Below are 21,235 nucleotides of genomic sequence, written 5' to 3' on the forward strand. Positions count from 1 at the left end.
TTAACATGAAATTAATATGAACTAAAATAATCATAAGACTTAAGGCTGAAAAATGTTTTAGAGATGACCTATTTTAACCCTGCGCTTTTCAACAGATGAGGAAACTGTTGACGTCCCACCTTTGCCGAGATATTAGGAGTTCATGACCCAGTTCAGAGACCATGTCTCTTTACTCTCAGGCCAATCTTTTTCTAAACCATAAGGCAGTGACAACTGGCCACACAAATGTAACATTCTGACTAATGTCAAGATTAATTCTATTCTTTTCCTTTCTATAAAAAGAGGGGCTGCTAAATGCTGTGGTTAATAACCAAACCTTTCCCATTGGTGGCTGTGCCTCTTTACCTCACAGGCAGTGTAATATCTTTTAGTTAAAATGAAACAACACAGTAACAAACTTCTCCTCTTGCCCTGTGCCCCCATAAAAGGCTAGATTTTTGTTTGTTTGTTTCTACTCTCTTCTAATTCACCCTGTGTAGTTATCGATTTCTTTTTATATTTTATTATTTTTTCTCATAAAAGTAATACGTGTAATGTTGTAGAAAACCTAGGAAAGTCTAAATGAAATACAATCATTCATAATCCAGCCACCCAGAGAATATGTATATGTGTCTATATTTTCATAACTGTCTCAACACTGTACAGTTTTATATTCTGTTTTCTTAACTTTACATCATGAGGATTTTCCCCACACCACTGAAAATCTTTTGAAACATTCCCTCATATTCTGTCTCGTGGGTAAACTACATTTTCTTGTTTGCCTGTGTTTGGACATTTAAATTTTTTACAAAATATTTTTGTGTGTGTGATTAAAATACTTCCCTGTAATATTAATGGCCTTACTAATCCTTATCTGATATATTCTTGTAGAAGAGTTTTAGAAGAGAATGAACTTTTCTTAAAAAGACTCCTGATCCATATTGCCAACTCACTTTCCTGAAAGGCTGAAACAATTAATAATCCTTCCCTGGAGCATGTGACTGCCTGTCTGGGGCACACTGGAGGGGCTGTAAATTAAGCTTTTAAAACATTCCTTTCAATATGTCACTCTCCAGCTAGGAAACTTCCCATGGCTGCAAGATCAGATCTAAGCTTCTTAGTGTGTACGCTCTTCCATTTCTTCACTTCCAGCTAATTTCTCAACAACCGCAATCTGGCATCTGCCCCCATCTGCCTAGAGGCATCGAGGAAACAGCCCTAGACTAGACTAAGTGTCAGGAAACTAGGGTTCAAATCCCAGCCCTGCCACTTAGTAGTATGTGACCTTGGGCAAGTAACTTAATTTCTTTAAGCCTGTTTCCTCAGGCTTTAAAATGGAAATAAAAAAACAGACCTTGATTTTGGGGGCTCCCATGAGATAATAGAGGTAAGAAATATTTTTAATCTGTGGAACACTGTCAACGTTAGGGGGTGTATTGTTATTGAGACTGCTCCTGGGGTAGTGTGGTATCCACCAAATATTTCTGATCCTCGTAGGCTCGTGGGAGAATTTTACTTCCACACCCCTTGCATTGGAATGTGGCCACATGACTGACTTCCGCCAATGAGATAGGAGTGGAAGTGACACATGCATTTGCATGCAAAATCTTTTACAAGCTAGGCCTTAGTCAGCTACTCTCCCATTCTCTCTCCTGTGCTAAGGGCAATGCTGCAGGTGGTTGCTGCCCAGGTCCTGAAGGAAGAACATCAATGTGGAGAGGAATTCCCTGCCACCCAGTGATGGGCATGTATCTTGAGCAAGACTTTGTTTTCTAAAGCCTAAGGTTTGGGGTGGTTTGTTACTGTACTCTCACCTAGTGGTACAAGCCTACTCTTGGTGTGTCTTTCTGTGTAGTCCTTGGTATGACTGAAATTTTTTTTTTTTTTTTTTTTTTTTTTTGCGGTATGCGGGCCTCTCATTGTTGTGGCCTCTCCCGTTGCGGAGCACAGGCTCCGGACGCGCAGGCTCAGCGGCCATGGCTCACAGGCCCAGCCGCTCCGCGGCATGTGGGATCTTCCCGGACCGGGGCACGAACCCGTGTCCCCTGCATCAGCAGGCGGACTCTCAACCACTGCGCCACCAGGGAAGCCCTGACTAAAATTTTTGAAACCCTCTTTTCCTTTGACTTGGTGCCACTCACACTCTTGATATTTTCCTCCATCTCTGACAAATCCTCAGTCTCCGTTGTATTCTCTTCCTTTTCCACTCAAATATGCACATAAGATGAGTATCTGACTTCCTCTCCTTTCGTTATATGCTTACCTTCGTCAACTTAGTTTACTCTGACAGCTTTAAATATTATGTCTTTCTTAGCCCTGTATGTTTGAAAAAGGTTTCCAGTTTGAGGATTACTGGTCTACCCTTTTTCTTATGCCTTGAGGGCAGGGACCCTAAACTGGAATCAGATGGCCAGCTGGCTCTTCCACTTGTCTACCTGCCAGAGACCTAACCTCTCTATGCCTCTGTTTCTGCATATGTAACATGGGGTTAATTGTAGTTCCTACTTCACAGGTGGTTGTGAGAATTAAATAAGAAAATATATGTAAAACACTTCCTGCCTACCTAGGACACAGTAAGTTTACTATAAATGGTGGTGGTTGTTTGGTTGTTACACATCTTTTCTCTCCTTCACTCCCCAAGTTCTATCTCCAGTTTCTGGTAAGATATACTTAGAAGTAGAAGACCCATAAGAAGTGTTTGTTTTAGTTCTAACATCACATTGATGGCTGATAATAGGAGTGAAAAATTGGTACCCTTGCCCTGAAGATGCTTTGAGCAGTGTTTACTTTTTTTTTTTTAAGGAAAAGTCCCAAATCAAAAGAGCTTTTATTGAATCTTTAATATATCACAAATGAGTCTGAAGAATCATCTGGTATCTTTCTGTTTCTGTAGCCAGACCACTCGGATCTTGTTCATCAGCCTACTGAACTGTTCCTTTTTCAGAAACATAGATACCATCCAAAAATTTTCTGATGTCCTTGTTTTTAACTGTTGTGGCTTGCTAAATCAAAGCAGCTGAATTTTTTTTTAAACATCTTTATTGGAGGATAATTGCTTTACAATGTTGTTTTAGTTTCTGCCGTATAACAAAGTGAATCAGCTATATGTATACATATATCCCCATATCCCCTCCCTCTTGCGTCTCCCTCCCACCCTCCCTACCCCACCCCTCTAGGTGGTCACAAAACACTGAGCTGATCTCCCTGTGCGATGCAGCAAGCAGCTGAATTTGACACAAGTTTAATATCATTTCCTTCAAGAATCAACTCATCTTTCTGGGCTTGAGATACTGAACAAGCAACGCCTGGCCTCATCTGAACCCTGTGGGTGTATTTTTCACCCCGAAAATTTCAGATTTCAACAAGAGAACCATTCTCCTGAATAACAACGTTGATGGGGAAGTGCGCATACACAGACCTCATCTGTAACGGAAGCCCATTGTAACACCCTTGATCATGTTCTATACATGACTACAGATAGTGTCAACAGTTGCCAGTTCCTTTCTATTTCCCTACCGTTTGTCAGCTTGGAGCCTCTTCTTTTTCTTTCCAAGGAGACTGAGTTCTACACTGATGTGATTGAAGCCCCATTGCAGGGTGCCTCTGGGGCCCTTCACAATAATCGTGTGTCCCTTTGGAGTAACGTGGACATTTTTTGGAATGTCGACAGTCTGATTGTTGAGAATGGTCTTCATTCTTGCAGCAGATGTGGCAAAGAGCTCTTTTTTTTAAATTGAATATTGCCTTTAGGTGGGTCAGGCACTTCTAAGTTCTCACAGTAATCCCTACACCCTGTCGTTTTCTACACAGTTACCTGACTGACCCTGCGAGGAAATCAGCTTTCCGCAAGCCTGCTCTACCTACACTCACTCATCTTTCCCTTATGTACTCCGGGCCTATCACTGCCAGGCACCCTGGCTTCCACTGGCTTTTCCCCTGAGAACATCTTTTTTTATGATAAAATACACATAGTATAAAATTTACCATTTAATCTGTTTTTAAGTGTACAATTCAGTGGTATTAAGTACATCCACAATGTGGTGCAACCATCACCATTATCCATTTCCAGAAATTTTCCATTACCTGAAACAGAAACTCTGTCCCAGTTAAACAATAACTCCCCATTCCACCCTCCTCTCAGCCTCCAGTAACCACTGTTTGACTTTCTGTCTCTATGAATTTGCCTATTCTAAGTATACCTCGTACAAGTGGAATTATACAGTGTTCATCCTTCTGCGTCTGGCTTCTTTCACTTAGCATAATCTTTTCAAGGTTGTGGCATGCGTCAGGATTTCATTCATTTTAATGGCTGAATAATATTCTATTGTATGGATATACCACGTATTGTTTATCCATTCATCTATTGATGGACATTTAGGTTGTTCTGCTGAGAATATCTTGAAGCTCACGGTGCTGGCTCATCCAAGTTCTTCAATCTCAGATAAACTTCCCTTCTTGAAACTCCTTTGTACTCTGTCTGCCTCAAAGTCATATACTGAGTGATGAAAATATTGGGGAAGGAGGTCGGGAAGGAGCAGAGGAAGAGGTCCCAGACCATGTAAATGTGATGGTGATAGATCTTTAATTTCTTTTTGCAAACAAATGTATGATTTTAAAAAATACTCTTAGTTAACAATTATAATGCTGTAGGTTTCACATGTTTTTTTTTTTTTTGGTAGCTGATTTCTTGTGTTTTTCAATGCGTTTTGACTGCTACAGATAGCTTTTGTTGTTGTTGTTTGGAAAGTTGGTGGTAGGAGATACCCAGAGCCCCTCAAAACTGTACTTATGCTGACTTGTGACACCTATTATTTTGTTTGGGATATAACTCCTGAATTTGGGAGGGTTGCATATCTCATGTCTTTGGCACAGTATATTAAGTTTCTCCAGGGAAGAGACCATTCTATGTTTGGTGTATCCAGATAAAAAAGCTTATATTTCTTAAAGAACTTGATGCATACTTGACACTCCTTAAATCGTTTCCTTTTACTTTCTGTTTCTTTTCGCAACATCAACACAATATCATGCAGCTAGTAGGCATGTTGTAGTTTACTATTTACTCCATAGCTTGATTCAGCTATGGAGTCTAGCTTTCCAGAGTGCCTGCTTTTTTAAATAAAAATTGACACTAGAATATTTGAAATATTCATCTTCCCTCATAACCACAAACATTCTAATTAGAATACATTCAGTACTGATCTTGAGCTATAATACAAAGTTATCCATTTATATCAGCACTGAGTAGAGAAAAAAAATTTCAGGGGCAGAGGATGAAGTTTTTCCTTGCCTTCTCTGTGAGCTGTGCTAGTTTGCATCCCTGGTTTATATAGTAAAATATTTTAGTGCTTATTATAGCATCTTAACTCCCTGAGATTTACCAAGGACAAATGTGATCTTAATATTGTATTATATTTCATTTCACAGGTTTGTTTCATAACCTCAATAGTTATTTCTATTTGCAATTCTGTTTCCTTTCTAAATGTGTTAATAAAATGCTTGCACTAGGATTGGCTTGATGCCAGAATTCAATATGGTCATTCTTCAAGTAAGTGATAAAACTCGTGACAGTGTAGTACTTGGAGATCTTTGGATGCATCCTAACTATACAAGTGGGGAAACTCTTAGTTCCTTATAGAGTTAAATTAAGGTCAGACCTGGTTTCCGACATGAAGTTCAGATGTATTGGCAGATCCCCATGCTTGCATTTATTATACTGTAATTTGGGGCTTAAAGAGTTATATCCAGTCCATCCCCAACATCTGGATAGTGTTTATAACGATCACATTTGATCCTAATGTAATTTTGTTGGGGAATTCACTAGAATTCCTCTGTTGGCTACATTACAACTGAACATGAGATCTGCTAAAATATTACCCCAAACTAGTGTATATCTACAGAGAATATAAATATAGATAGATTTCATCCCCCATCCAACCCCCCTGCCACTAAGGCATCATGATCAGCTAGCGGGGCTTCCTTGTCTCCATTGATAAAAATGGGGGTGATGCTTTAACAGCAGCCAACATTCATCAAGCGTTTTGAACCTTGAAAAGCAGAGCAAGCACAAAAATCTTTCGAGGGTGATTACTGTACATGTGCAACCACAATGGCAGCATCATAGACTCAACAGACAGGGATGACATGAGCTTGTTGGTGATTTTTTCCTTTCATTTTCATTTTGATTTAGATGCAATTCCTTACTGTTAGGAAAACATCACTTGGAAAGTAGAGCCAAAGGATTGGTTTTAACCACCCTCCCCCATCAATGGAAGCCCCAAATGAATCAAGTTGAACCTTTTAAAGGCTATTAAGGGAGCCTTTAATTATGTGAGGTGGACACGGGGGAGGGCACAGGGGAAGTTTGGCAATGCAGTTTTAGGACCTCCCAGCCCTGCCAGCAGGGAGATTATTAGCATATTTCACGTAATTTGTGCACAACCATATACTCTTCCCATGAAATAATTTTAACACTCAAAAAGAGGTAGATGAGAAAAGAAAAAGACAGATAGGGAAGGACAGAGGCTGCAGCAATCTTTAGAGAGGGAAAATTATTTCATTAAATCTAAATAGCATATGCTTTTCTGATGCATAGCATATGCAAGTCAATGCAAATTATTTAATAGCAGTGCACTCAGAGTAATTTCCATTTCCTCCCTTGCTTGTGACGGGAATATTCCTTTTAATCAGATTAGATGACATCCTCTGCAAACTTTTGGGGGTTTCAACTTAATTTGCCATGCTAAGTAGTTAGGGTAATTTGAAGTAAAGCAATCAGCGGGCTGAAATGAAGCCAAACCTCATTTCTGTCTTTGCGATGCGGAGCCGGCCAGCTGCGTGAGCCCCACGGGGCTTCTTTCCCCTCCTCTCCTCGCCCTGCTCCGCAGCACCCGAGACCTCAGCAGAGTTACTGGTGGCCAGTTCCTTGTTTTGATGGCACCTAGTCAGATCTGTTTTGCATCCACAGAGCTTGCATACGATGCTGTATTCCATTGGCTCTCGATTATGGTGCTGCCTCAAGCAATGATGGAAAGATGAATTCACACTCTTTAAAAACTTTTTCACCTGGGGAGGTCATGGACCCCTGAAGGGGTCTTTAAAATGATCTGAAGGGGCCCTGCAGATATTCCCAGTCTAGAGGTTCTGGAAAAAGGGAGCAACATTCAGTCCAGTACCATGGATGGGCAAGAAAAGTCTTTGCAGGGAAGAATTCATGCGAACCCACACCTAAAGGTGACAGCCACTTATCAGTGGTGCCTGTGCTGCATGAGTAGTGCCTTGGCAAAACTATGAAGCTTGTTTTGAGCTGTTGCTCACAGTTGTGTGGGCTTTGTGTCTCACGATTCCAGGGGGTGCCATTGTCTTGTAGTCAATGGGAGAATCTGGACAGTTGATACCTACACTTGTCCAGCAGATGGCAGTAAAGGGTCTTTTTTTAATTTTTTTTTTTTTTTTTTTTTTTTTTTGGCTGCTTTGGTTCTTCGTTGCTGTGCGCGGCTTTCTCTAGTTGCAGGGAGCAGGGACTACTCTTCGTTGCGGTGGCGCGGGCGTCTCGTTGCGGTGGCTTCTCTTGTTGCAGAGCACAGGCTCTAGGCGCGGGCTTCAGTAGTTGTGGCTCGCAGGCTCTAGAGCGCATGCTCAGTAGTTGTGGCGCACGGGCTTAGTTGCTCCGCAGCATGTGAGATCTTCCCGGACCAGGGCTTGAACCTGTGTCCCCTGCATTGGCAGGCGGATTCTTAACCACTGCGCCACCAGGAAAGCCCCCCAGTAAAAGGTCTTAAGGATAAAATTACTTTTAAAATTGTATCAACTAACAGCTTGAACTTCAGGACCAGAGGCTGCTTGACCTTCCCTTTCACCAGTCCTCTGTTTTATGAATGGTGGTGTTTGGGTAAGGGAAAGATTTTAATTGCTTAAACTAATTCCCTGCAAAGTGTTAGCAGATGAGGTTTAAGAATCATCTATGCCAAGGCTGCTAGGGATTTACTAGCCACTGGGATATAAAAGATAAATTTAATGATGAAATTTCATGTACCAAGACAAGTAGTAAAAGTTCCTTTCCCTCTTTTTTCTTCAAATCCACCTTTCCCTCATGGTAATGCCTCAACTGGGATCTTGATTTTGAGGCAACCAAGATTTGCTCCCTGTGGCCTAGTGAGGCGTTTCTCCTTAAAGTCTTGTTTACAACCTTTGGATGTGGCAGAGATGGAAAAGAACAGGCTGCAATCAATTAACTCTTTAAAAATGATTAAGGACGTCATATAACCAAAGCAAGTCCCTTCCTACATGCAGGGAGGGATTCGGGCTTAGGGTTCTCTGAGTGCCTGCTGCGTTTTTCCATTCCTTGTTTTCCTTAATCCCGAGGCAACCCTAAAGTAGTTATCACCTCCCCCATGTCACAGAGAAGAGAACTTCAGGGAAGTTAAGGGACCCACAGGAAGTCTCTCAGTTAGCATGTGTATTCAAATCTTAACCTGGCTTACCCCAAAGCTCAACCTTGTGTCCGTAGAGCACTCTACCACATGACTACTAAAAAGGGGACTGAGGGAGACTTCTTTGTGATTCTTTTGCCTTTTTGTTGAATGGGTAAAACATATGCATGATAAATTCAGACACAGGAACAAATAGGTTTCTGTCCTTCCATTCCTCCTCCTCTGGCCACACGCCCTTTACCCACCACAGGCAAAGTTTCCTATGTGTCCTTTCAGAAAAAGTTTGTGCTTTTATAAACATATACATATATATTCTTCTTTCCCCTCATGTAAATGGTAGCACACTACACACAGTGTTGCATCTGTCTTTTTTCACTTAGTGTATCCTGGAGGTGAGCTAAATAATTCTTTTTAACAGCGGCTGAGTTGGGAATACTTTCCATTGTATGTTTGTGCCGTAATTTTATTTAGCTTAAATTGATTTATTTAACTGATGTATTCAATATTTATTTAACTGAGACTGATGAACCCAACAGAGATTATATTGTCGAATGACTATATTCCTGTCAATGTAGCCAGCCTTTAGAAATATCTTCATGAACAAATGCCTCAAAACTGGAATAAGCAGGGACTTCCCTGGTGGTCCAGTGGTTAAAACTTTGCCTTCCAATGGACGGGGTGCGGGTTCAATCTCTGGTGGGGGAGCTAGGATCCCACATGCCTTGCGGCCAAAAAACCAAAACATAAAAGAGAAGCAATATTGTAACAAATTCAATAAAGACTTAAAAAAAAAAAACTGGAATAAGCATACGGCCTCCCAGAGTCACTTAATAGTAGGTACATTTTTGAAGAAAGTTATTTTGTGTTTTAAAAATATATTATCATTTCTAACATGTGCCTACACACATGTACACACACACACACACACACACACACACACACACATACACAGACGCCACCTGAACTAGAATGAAAAGTTACCTAAGAAAGATACTAAGGATGTTTAAGAAAAGTTAGCAGTGCTTACAGGATCCTTATGCCCCTTTTACGGTAATTGAACAATGAAACGTAGTCTGTGATCTGTCTAAACCTCAACTCTCTTTCTTTGGAGTAGGACGACACGCATCAGTAAGAAAAAAGTAGGAACAGATCAGCCTTCCAGGAGAGAAAGAGAAGGAGTAATAATAAAAGAAGGAATTCTAAAATTTCTGAAGATAAAGAAGGAAATTCCTTTCTAATCCAATCTAACTTCGGTCTCTTTGGATAGGAAGAATTCTTTCTGGGCTGAGGTGAATACTGGTTGGCTTTCTATGTTGACACTTTATTAAGATGAACTACAACTTTATTTTTTTTAATTTATTTATTTATTATTTATTTTTGGCTGTGTTGGGTCTTCGTTTCTGTGCGAGGGCTTTCTCCAGTTGCAGCGAGCAGGGGCCACTCTTCATCGCGGTGCGCGGGCCTCTCACTATCAAGGCCTCTCGTTGTGGAGCACAGGCTCCAGACGCGCAGGCTCAGTAGTTGTGGCTCACGGGCCCAGTTCCTCCGCGGCATGTGTAATCCTCCCAGACCAGGGCTCAAACTCGTGTCCCCTGCATCGGCAGGCAGACTCTCAACCACTGCGCCACAAGGGAAGCCTGAACTTCAACTTTAAAAGTGCTTAAGAGTTCCCCAAAAGGTGGAATTTATCTCTCGTTAACTTTATGTGCTCCCCAGAAGTTACAGGGAGCTTGTTTCAAAGAGAGAGAGAGAACACAGCAGTTATTTTCCCCATATCCATCTATATTTAAGGTCAGGCCCTGTCTAGGGATTTCCAGTATATCAGTGAAATACCTGTGATGATGAGACTTTCAAATATTCTACATAGTTTCATTTTTCCTCTATCTTAGTTTTTCTATTCAAATGACAAATCAACCAAGTTATCTATTGAGTATTAATATTTATCCAATATTTCCAGTATGGTACTTTGATTTCCACATTTGTGCTATTAATCAAATTTTGCCCTATGTCCAGACACACCTGTTTCTTTTTTTTTTTTAACATCTTTATTGGAGTATAATTTCTTTACAGTGGTGTGTTAGTTTCTGCTTTATAACAAAGTGAATCAGTTATACATATACATGTGTCCCCATATCTCTTCCCTCCTGCATCTCCCTACCTACCACCCTCCCTATCCCACCCCTCTAGGTGGTCACAAAGCACCGAGCTGATCTCCCTATCCTATGCGGCTGCTTCCCACTAGCGATCTATTTTACGTTTGGTAGTGTATATATGTCCACGCCACTCTCTTACTTTGTCCCAGCTTACCCTTCCCCCTCCCCGTATCCTCAAGTCCATTCTCTAGTAGGTCTGCATCTTTTTTTTTTTTTTTTTTTTTTTTTTTTTTTTTTTTTTTAATATTTATTTATTTATTTATGGCTGTGTTGGGTCTTCGTTTCTGTGTGAGGGCTTTCTCCAGTTGTGGCAAGCGGGGGCCACTCTTCATCGCGGTGCGCGGGCCTCTCACTATTGCGGCCTCTCTTGTTGCGGAGCACAGGCTCCAGACGCGCAGGCTCAGTAGCTGTGGCTCACGGGCCCAGTTGCTCCGCGGCATGTGGGATCTTCCCAGACCGGGCTCGAACCCGTGTCCCCTGCATTGGCAGGCAGATTCTCAACCACTGCGCCACCAGGGAAGCCCAGGTCTGCATCTTTATTACCATCTTGCCCCTAGGTTCTTCATGACCACTTTTTTTTTTTTTTTTAGGTTCCATATATATGTGTTAGCATACAGTATTTGCTTTTCTCTTCCTGACTTACTTCACTCTGTATGACAGACTCTAGGTCCATCCACCTCACTACAAATAACTCAGTTTCGTTCCTTTTTATGACTGAGTAACATTCCATTGTATATATGTGCCACATCTTCTTTATCCATTCATCTGTTGATGGACACTTCAGTTGCTTTCATGTCCTGGCTATTGTAAATAGAGCTGCAATGAACATTTTGGTACATGACTCTTTTTGAATGATGGTTTTCTCAGGGTATATGCCCAGTAGTGGGATTGCTGGGTCATATGGTAGTTCTATTTGTAGTTTTTTAAGGAACCTCCATACTGTTCTCCATAGTGGCTGTATCAATTTACATTCCCACCAACAGTGCAATAGGGTTCCCTTTTCTTCACACTCTCTCCAGCATTTATTGTTTGTAGATTTTTTGATGATGGCCATTCTGACTGGTGTGAGGTGATACCTCATTGTAGTTTTGATTTGCATTTCTCTAATGATTAGTGATGTTGAGCATCCTTTCATGTGTCTGTTGGCAATCTGTATATCTTCTTTGGAGAAATGTCTATTTAGGTCTTCTGCCCATTTTTGGATTGGGTTGTTTGTTTTTTTGTTATTGAGCTGCATGAGCTGCTTGTAAATTTTGGAGATTAATCCTTTGTCAGTTGCTTCATTTGCAAATATTTTCTCCCATTCTGAGGGTTGTCTTCACCTTGTTTATGGTTTCCTTTGCTGTGAAAAAGTTTTAAGTTTAATTAGGTCCCATTTGTTTATTTTTATTTCCATTTCTCTAGGAGGTGGGTCAAAAAGGATCTTGCTGTGATTTATGTCATAGAGTGTTCTGCCTATGTTTTCCTCTAAGAGTTTGATGGTGTCTGGCCTTACATTTAGGTCTTTAATCCATTTTGAGCTCATTTTTGTGTATGGTGTTAGGGAGTGTTCTAATTTCATTCTTTTACATGTAGCTGTCCAGTCTTCCCAGCACCACTTACTGAAGAGGCTGTCTTTTCTCCACTGTATATTCTTGCCTCCTTTATCAAAGATAAGGTGACCATATGTGCATGGGTTTATCTCTGGGCGTTCTATCCTATTCCATTGATCTATATTTCTGTTTCTGTGCCAGTGTCACACTGTCTTAATTACTGTAGCTTTGTAGTATAGTCTGAAGTCAGGGAGCCTGATTCCTCCACCTCCATTTTTCTTTCTCAAGATTGTTTTGGCTATTTGGGGTCTTTTGTGTTTCCATACAAATTGTGAAATTTTTTGTTCTAGTTCTGTGAAAAATGCCAGTGGTAGTTTGATAGGGATTGCATTGAATCTGTAGATTGCTTTGGGTAGTAGAGTCATTTTCACAATGTTGATTCTTCCAATCCAAGAACATGATATATCTCTCCATCTATATGTATCATCTTTAATTTCTTTTATCAGTGTATTATAATTTTCTGCATACAGGTCTTTTGTCTCTTTAGGTAGGTCTATTCCTAGATATTTTATTCGTTTTGTTTCAATAGTAAATAGGAGTGTTTTCTTGATTTCACTTTCAGATTTTTCATCATTAGTGTATAGGAATGCCAGAGATTTCTGTGCATTAATTTTGTATCCTGCTACTTTACCAAAATCGTTGATTAGCTCTAGTAGTTTCCTGGTAGCATCCTTAGGATTCTCTATGTATAGTATCATGTCATCTGCAAACAGTGACAGCTTTACTTCTTCTTTCCAATTTGAATTCCTTTTATTTCTTTTTCTTCTCTGATTTCTGTGGCTAAAACTTCCAAAACTATGTTGAATAATAGTGGTAAGAGTGGGCAACCTTGTCTTGTTCCTGATCTTAGTGGAAATGGTTTCAGTTTTTCACCATTGAGGACGATTTTGGCTGTGAGTTTGTCATATATGGCCTTTATTATGTTTAGGAAAGTTCCCTCTATGCCTACTTTCTGCAGGGTTTTTTTTGTTATCATAAATGAGTGTTGAATTTTGTCAGAAGCTTTCTCTGCATCTATTGAGATGATCATATGGTTTTTCTCCTTCAATTTGTTTATATGGTTTATCACACTGATTGATTTGCGTATATTAAAGAATCCTTGCATTCCTGGAATAAACCCCACTTGATCATGGTGCATGATCCTTTTTTTTTTTTTTTTTTTTTGCGGTACGCGGACCTCTCACTGTTGTGGCCTCTCCCGGTGCATGATCCTTTTAATGTGCTGTTGGATTCTGTTTGCTAGTATTTTGTTGAGGATTTTTGCATCTATGTTCATCAGTGATATTGGCCTCTAGTTTTCTTTCTTTGTGACATCCTTGTCTGGTTTTGGTATCAAGGTGATGGTGACCTCGTAGAATGAGTTTGGGAGTGTTCCTCCCTCTGCTATATTTTGGATGAGTTTGAGAAGGATAGGTGTTAGGTCTTCTCTAAATGTTTGATAGAATTCGCCTGTGAAGCCATCTGGTCCTGGGCTTTTGTTTGTTGGAAGATTTTTAATCACAGTTTCAATTTCAGTGGTTGTGATTGGTCTGTTCATATTTTCTATTTCTTCCTGATTCAGTCTTGGCAGGTTGTACATTTCTAAGAATTTGTCCATTTCTTCCAGGTTGTCCATTTTATTGGCATAGAGTTGCTTGTAGTAATCTCTCATGATTTTTTGTATTTCTGCAGTGTCAGTTGTTACTTCTCCTTTTTCATTTCTAATTCTATTGATTTGAGTCTTCTCTGTTTTTTTCTTGATGAGTATGGCTAATGGTTTATCAATTTTGTTTATCTTCTCAAAGAACCAGCTTTTAGTTTTATTGATCTTTGCTCTCATTTCCTTCATTTCTTTTTCATTTATTTCTGATCTGATCTTTATGATTTCTTTCCTTCTGGTAACTTTGGGGTTTTTTTGTTCTTCTTTCTGTGATTGTTTTAGGTGCAAGTTTAGGTTGTTTATTCGAGATGTTTCCTGTTTCTTAAGGTAGGATTGTGTTGCTATAAACTTCCCTCTTAGAACTGCTTTTGCTGCATCCCATAGATTTTGGGTCGTCATGTCTCCATTGTCATTTGTTTCTAGGTATTTTTTTATTTCCCCTTTGATTTCTTCAGTGATCACTTCGTTATTAAGTAGTGTATTGTTTAGCTTCCATGTGTTTGTATTTTTTACAGATCTTTTCCTGTAATTGATATCTAGTCTCATAGCGTTGTGGTTGGAAAAGATACTTGATACAATTTCAACTTTCTTAAATTTACCAAGGCTTGATTTGTGACCCAAGATATGATCTATCCTGGAGAATGTTCCATGAGCACTTGAGAAAAATGTGTATTCTGTTGTTTTTGGATGGAATGTCCTATAAATATCAATGAAGTCCATCTTGTTTAATGTATCATTTAAAGCTTGCATTTCCTTATTTATTTTCATTTTGGATGATCTGTCCATTGGTGAAAGTGGGGTGTTAAAGTCCCCTACTATGAATGTGTTACTGTCGATTTCCCCTTTTATGGCTGTTAGTATTTGCCTTATGTATTGAGGTGCTCCTATGTTGGGTGCATAAATATTTACAATTGTTATATCTTCTTCTTGGATCGATCCCTTGTTCATTATGTAGTGTCCTTCTTTGTCCCTTCTAATATTCTTTATTTTAAAGTCTATTTTGTCTGATATGAGAATTGCTACTCCAGCTTTCTTTTGGTTTCCATTTGCATGAAATACCTTTTTCCATCCCCTTACTTCCAGTCTGTATGTGTCTCTAGGTCTGAAGTGGGTCTCTTGTAAGCAGCATATATACAGGTCTTGTTTTTGTAACCATTCAGCTAATCTGTGTCTTTTGGTGGGAGCATTTAGTCCATTTACATTTAAGGTAATTATCGATATGTATGTTCCTATTCCCGTTTTCTTAATTGTTTTCGGTTCATTATTGTAGGTCTTTTCCTTCTCTTGTGTTTCCTGCCTAGAGAAGTTCCTTTAGCATTTGTTTTCAAGCTGGTTTGGTGGTGCTGAACTCTCTCAGCTTTTGCTTGTCTGTAAAGATTTTAATTTCTCCATCAAATCTGAATGAGATCCTTGCTGGGTAGACTAATTTTGGTTGCAGGTTTTTCTCCTTCATCACTTTAAGTATGTCCTGCCAGTTCCTTCTGGCTTGCAGAGTTTCTGCTGAAAGATCAGCTGTTAACCTTATGGGGATTCCCTTGTGTGTTATTTGTTGTTTTTCCCTTGCTGCTTTTTTTTTTTTTTTTTTTTTTTTTTTTTTTTTTGCGGTACGCGGGCCTCTCACTGTTGTGGCCTCTCCCGTTGCGGAGCAACAGGCTCCGGACGCGCAGGCTCAGTGGCCATGGCTCACGGGCCCAGCCGCTCCGCGGCATGTGGGATCCTCCCACACCGGGGCACGAACCCGTGTCCCCTGCATTGGCAGGCGGACTCTCAACCACTGCGCCACCAGGGAAGCCCCTCCCTTGCTGCTTTTAATATGTTTTCTTTGTATTTAATTTTTGACAGTTTGATTAATATGTGTCTTGGCGTGTTTCTCCTTGGATTTATCCTGTATGGGACTCTCTGTGCTTCCTGGACTTGATTAACTATTTCCTTTCCCATATTAGGGAAGTTTTTAACTATAATCTCTTCAAATATTTTCTCAGTCCCTTTCTTTTTCTCTTCTTCTTCTGGAACCCCTATAATTCGAATGTTGGTGCATTTAATGTTGTCCCAGAGGTCTCTGAGACTGTCCTCAGTTCTTTTCATTCTTTTTTCTTTATTCTGCTCTGCAGTAGTTATTGCCACTATTTTATCTTCCAGGTCACTTATCCGTTCTTCTGCCTCAGTTATTGTGCTATTGATCCCATCTAGAGTATTTTTAATTTCATTTATTGTGTTGTTCATTGTTGTTTGTTTCATCTTTAGTTCTTCTAGGTCCTTGTTAAATGTTTCTTGCATTTTGTCTATTCTATTTCCAAGATTTTGGATCATCTGTACTATCATTATTCTGAATTCTTTTTCAGGTAGACTGCCTATTTCCTCTTCATTTGTTAGGTCTGGTGGGGTTTTACCTTGCTCCTTCATCTGCTGTGTGTTTCTCTGTCTTCTCATTTTGCTTATCTTACTGTGTTTGGGGTCTCCTTTTTGCAGGCTGCAAGTTCGTAGTTCCTGTTGTTCTTGGTGTCTGTCCCCAGTGGCTAAGGTTGGTTCAGTGGGTTGTGTCGGCTTCCTGGTGGAGGTGACTAGTGCCTGTGTTCTGGTGGATGAGGCTGGATCTTGTCTTTCTGGTGGGCAGTTCCACGTCCGGTGGTGTGTTTTGGGGTGTCTGTGGACTTATTATGATTTTAGGCACGTCTCTGCTTATGGGTGGGGTTGTGTTCCTGTCTTGCTAGTTGTTTGGTATAGGATGTCCAGCACTGTAGCTTGCTGGTCGTTGAGTGAAGCTGGGTGCTGGTGTTGAGATGGAGATCTCTGGGAGATTTTCACCGTTTGATATTATGTGGAGCCGGGAGGTCTCTTGTGGACCAGTGTCCTGAAGTTGGCTCTCCCACCTCAGAGGCACAGCACTGACTCCTGGCTGCAGCTCCAAGAGCCTTTCATCCACATGGCTCAGAATAAAAGGGAGAACAAGTAGAAAGAAAGAATTAGTAGAAGTAGAAAGAAAGGAGGGAGGGAGGAAGGGAGGAAGGAAGGAAGGAGGGAAAGAAGGAAAAAAAGAAAGAAATAAGATAAAGTAAAATAAAATAAAGATAAAATTTAATAAAGTTATTAAAATAAAAAATAATTATTAAGAAAAAAAATTTTAAAAACAAACCAAAAAAATGGACGGATAGAACCCTAGGACCAATGGTGGAAGCAAAGCTATACAGACAAAATCTCACACAGAAGCATACACATACACACTCACAAAAAGAGGAAAAGGGGAAAAAATCATAAATCTTGCTCTCAAAGTCCACCTCCTCAATTTGGGATGATTCGTAGTCTATTCATGTATTCCACAGATGCAGGGTACATCAAGTTGATTGTGGAGCTTTAATCCGCTGCTTCTGAGGCTGCTGGGAGAGAGTTCCCTTTCTCTTCTTTGTTCTCACAGCTCCCAGGGGCTCAGCTTTGGATTTGGCCCCGCCTCTGCGTGTAGGTCGCCTGAGGGCGTCTGTTCTTCACTCAGACAGGACGGGGTTAAAGGAGCCGCTGATTCTGGGGCTCTGTCTCACTCAGGCCGTGGGGAGGGAGGGGCACGGAGTGCGGGGCGAGCCTGTGGCGGCAGAAGCCGGCGTGACGTTGCACCATACTGAGACGTGCCGTGCGTTCTCCCGGGTAAGTTGTCCCTGGATCCAGGGACCCTGGCAGTGGCGGGCTGCAGAGCCTCCCCGGAAGGCGGGTGTGGATAGTGACCTGTGCTCGCACACAGGCTTCTTGGTGGCAGCGGCAGCAGCCTTAGCGTCTCATGCCTGTCTCTGGGGTCCGCGCTTTTAGCCGCGGCTTCTGCCCGTCTCTGGAGCTCCTATAAGCAGCGCTGTTAATCCCCTCTCGTCTTGCACCAGGAAACAAAGAGGGAAGAAAAAGTCTCTTGCCTCTTCAGCAGCTCCAGACTTTCCCCGGACTCCCTCCCGGCTAGCCGTGGCGCACTAAGCCCCTGCTGGCTGTGTTCACGCCGCCAACCCCAGGCCTCTCCAGGCGCTCCGACTGAAGGCCGAGCCTCAACTCCCAGCCCCGCCCGCCCCGGCGGGTGAGCAGAGAAGCCTCTCGGGCTAGTGAGTGCCCGGTCGGCCCTGATCCTCTGTGCGGGAATCTCTCCCCGCTTTGCCCTCCGCACCTCTGTGGCTGTGCTCTCCTCCGGGGCTCTGAAGCTTCCACCCTCCGCCACCCGCAGCCTCCAGCCGCGAAGGGGCTTACTAGTGTGTGGAAAGCTTTCCTCCTTCACAGCTCCCTCCCACTGGTGCCGGTCCCGTCCCTATCCTTTTGTCTCTGTTTATTCTTTTTTCTTTTGCCCTACCCAGGTACGTGGGGTGGGGGGGTTCTTGCCTTTTGGGAGGTCTGAGGTCTTCTGCCAGCGTTCAGTAGGTGTTCTGTAGGAGTTGTTCCACGTGTAGATGTATTTATGGTGTATCTGTGAGGAGGAAGGTGATCTCCGCGTCTTACTCTTCCACCATCTTCCCGGAAGCTCCCCGGTTGAATTTTTTTAAAAATATTTTTTATTTGACAGACTTCAAACTTAAAGTTGCAAGAAAGGTTAAAAGAAATGTATATTCTTCACCCAGAGACCCCATTTAAATTTTGCCAGTTTTTCCAGTGGCACCTTAAAGAATCTGATCCAAGGTCACATGTTGCACTCAGTTGTGTTTTCATCAGTCTCTTTATTCTGGAACATGTCTTCAGTCTTTTCATGACATTGACATTTTTGAAAATTATACACCTGTCATTCTGTAGACTGTCCCTCTATTTGTGTTTTTCTGATGTTTTCTCATGATTAGACCCCAGGATGCATTTTTAGCTATGATATCATGGATGCTGTGTTTCCTTTATTGTATCTGGCATGTGGTGTCTGTCCTGTGAGTGGTGGTATTCACTTTGACTTTTTTTTTTTTAGAAGATGTTGGGGGTAGGAGTTTATTAATTAATTAATTTTTGCTCTGTTGGGTCTTCGTTTCTGTGCGAGGGCTTTCTCTAGTTGTGGCAAGCGGGGGCCACTCTTCATCGTGGCGCGTGGGCCTCTCACTATCGCGGCCTCTCTTGTTGCGGAGCACAGCCTCCAGACGCACAGGCTCAGTAGTTGTGGCTCACGGGACTAGTTGCTCCGCAGCATGTGGGATCCTCCCAGACCAGGGCTCGAACCCGTGTCCCCTGCATTAGCAGGCAGATTCTCAACCACTGCGCCACCAGGGAAGCCCCAACTTTGACTTCTTGATTAAGATTGTAGTGTGTGCCTTGTCTCTCCGTTGTAAAATTATTTTCCCCCTGGTATTAATAAGTACTTTGTGGGGAGATACTTTGAGACTATATTCCTCACTCCACTTCCACCCACTAGTTTTGGCATCCATTGATGTTTCTTGCAAGAGTTAATTATTACTATGGTGATTGCCACTATGGTGGTTTTCTAGATCCATCATTCTTTCTGTATTTATTGGCTGGCTTTTTACTTTAAGGAAAAGCTTTCTATTCTCTTCATTTATTCATTCATATCCGTGAGGACTCATGAATTCCTACTTACCAAATGGATCATAATCCATTACTGTCATTATTTATCTTGAGGCTCAAATTGTCCCAGATTTGGACAGTGAGAGCCACTTCAAACTGGTTTTGAATCCATGTCTTCCAGATCTGAAGTTTCTCCAGATACCGTTTACATTACGTTAACTAGAAATAAAGGAAAAAATAAATGCAAAATTAGAAAGGCAATGAAGTAGGGATAGTGCATGGCATAGTTAAGTATTCAGGCTTTGAAATTACCTATTATTGGTTAAAATCCTGGCTTCATCTTGCCTTAGTTGAATGCTATTGGGCAAGTTGTCTGCCTTGCTGTGCCCTCATTTACTCATTTATAAAGTGGAGATGATAAGATTTATGTTACTGGGTTGTAAGAATTAAAAACATAATGCGTTGTATATAAAGAAATGTGATGCAGTGCCTGGTACGCAGTCAGTGTATAATAGGTGGCGGCTGGCGGCTACCCTAAATAATATGAGCCACGTTCTCCTCATCTTTAAAATGGGGACAAAAACACATCTCACAGAATCATGAAAGAGTAGATGAGCAGTGTGTGTAAAACCATCTAGCACATGTAAGTGTTTTTAAAAGTAAGCGTTATTATTAATATTATTATTCTCTGAGCTTTCATTTCCTCATCTTTAAAGGGGCGACACTATCCATGTCACAGATTTTTTTGTGAAGATTAAATGAAATTACATACGTAAAACTCCCAGCCCAGTGCCCAGGACTTAGAATGTGCACCGTAAATAGGAAGTATTGTTGTTGTCGGAAAGCAGGTTTAAGAACATCTGGAGAAGTTACAGGGAAAATACCACTTCACCTGAGGAAAATCATGCATGCTCTGTGTGTGTGTGTTGTATATGTGTTGTATGTGTGTTGTGTATGTGTGTTGTGTGTGTCACGTATCTGTGTGTGTTGTGTATGTGTGTGTGTGTGTGTGTGTATTGTGTGTGTGTGAAGCCAATGACTATAGCTTACCACTCAGAGTTCGAGTCTCTTTTTTTCCTGAATCACTGCTTGCTCCTTTGGGCTGGAGCAGAAGGCATACTTAAATGTAATTGGTTTGGTCAAGTGCAGTGGTTTAGAGATGCACTCACATTCCCTAATCTCATTTTTATCCACTTTCCTCTAACAGGGATTCTAATCGGCCTCCCCACTGATTTACTTCACTTCCTGTAATAAACGAGCACTCAGAAGTGACATTAAAGATGTGGAGGCAGTCACTGAGGGATCAGCACCTCAGCTGAAATGGATACAAGGCTATTTTTAAGCATAAAATCAACAGATCAGCATTAATGTTTGTAAATTAATAAGTCCTGCCTTCGTTTCCATTTTCCATTTTCATTTCAAAACAAATCGCATTCAGCAGGTCTGCAGCCAATCAAGTCAAATGCCAAATTAGGTTTATCCTTCGTAACTAAGACCGATAACATCGGACATTGAAGTCTCAAAAAAACAGGTAACTAGTGCTTGGAAAACCTCGCCAAGTGGTCGTCTCAGAGAGAGGTTGAAAGTGGCTTGATGCCAGCCTAGCACTATCCCTCCTCATTCATTCAAAATAAATGCCAAAGGCGTTTCATAATCAAGTATTTTACAAAAATGAAGTAGAGTCAGTTCCAGGCTTTAAACACAGCTGGGTGGCGCTGAAGCTGAAATAGTCCAACAAGAATCCCAAACCATTTGGTTTGGTGTGCCAGATACTGTCAGTCAACACGCTACACGGATTGTTTCAATTAATCCTCACAGCGATATTGGGTGGCAAATACTATTATTATCTCAATTTTTGGACAAGGGATCTGAGGTAAAGAAACTGCTTAGCTAAGGTCGCAGGACAGCAGTTCAGTGAGGATTCACACGGAGGCAGTCTGACCCTGGAGTTCAAGCTCTTATCCTCCTCTAAATACCAGAGGGATT

The 21,235-nt window shown here is 41.3% G+C and overlaps 1 pseudogene; it reads right to left on the reverse strand.

Moving 5' to 3' along the window:
- Positions 1-2,900: 2,900 nt before the first annotated feature.
- LOC116761120 lies at positions 2,901-3,674 on the reverse strand (annotated as a pseudogene).
- Between the last annotated feature and the right edge of the window lie 17,561 nt (positions 3,675-21,235).

Source organism: Phocoena sinus, chromosome 10 (genome assembly GCF_008692025.1).
Source record: "Phocoena sinus isolate mPhoSin1 chromosome 10, mPhoSin1.pri, whole genome shotgun sequence".
In the NCBI taxonomy this organism is placed as follows: domain Eukaryota; kingdom Metazoa; phylum Chordata; class Mammalia; order Artiodactyla; family Phocoenidae; genus Phocoena; species Phocoena sinus.